This window comes from Prunus dulcis, chromosome 3 (assembly GCF_902201215.1).
Source record: "Prunus dulcis chromosome 3, ALMONDv2, whole genome shotgun sequence".
Lineage (NCBI taxonomy): Eukaryota > Viridiplantae > Streptophyta > Magnoliopsida > Rosales > Rosaceae > Prunus > Prunus dulcis.
In genome coordinates, this window is record NC_047652.1 from 3,824,936 (window position 1) to 3,825,308 (window position 373).

A 373-nucleotide genomic window follows, 5' to 3' on the forward strand; every position below is an offset into this window, starting at 1 on the left:
TTGAAGAAGGTATCCTAAGGTCCGATTACAGGTTTAGGAATCGTTCACGATTTTACGGTTATCGCTAACCCGCAAACTTTGCATTTTTGAATCGGAACATCCGGGGTTCCGATTCATAATCCGTGAAGTCCCATACGGTCCTAGGAATTCCTAGAACAACATATTTTACTTCGAGAAAGATCTAACGGTCGAAACCTATCGAACCCGGATAACGCACAATATGCGAAAATCCGTTCGATAGTCAAACGACATCCGAATTGAGATCCGCGAATTCCTACACGCTCGTGACAACCTAAGGATCTCATCGGGTTAATTAGCAGCCTCACCAGACTCGCCCACGCGCCGCCACACGCGCCGGCAGCGCGTGGGTGTG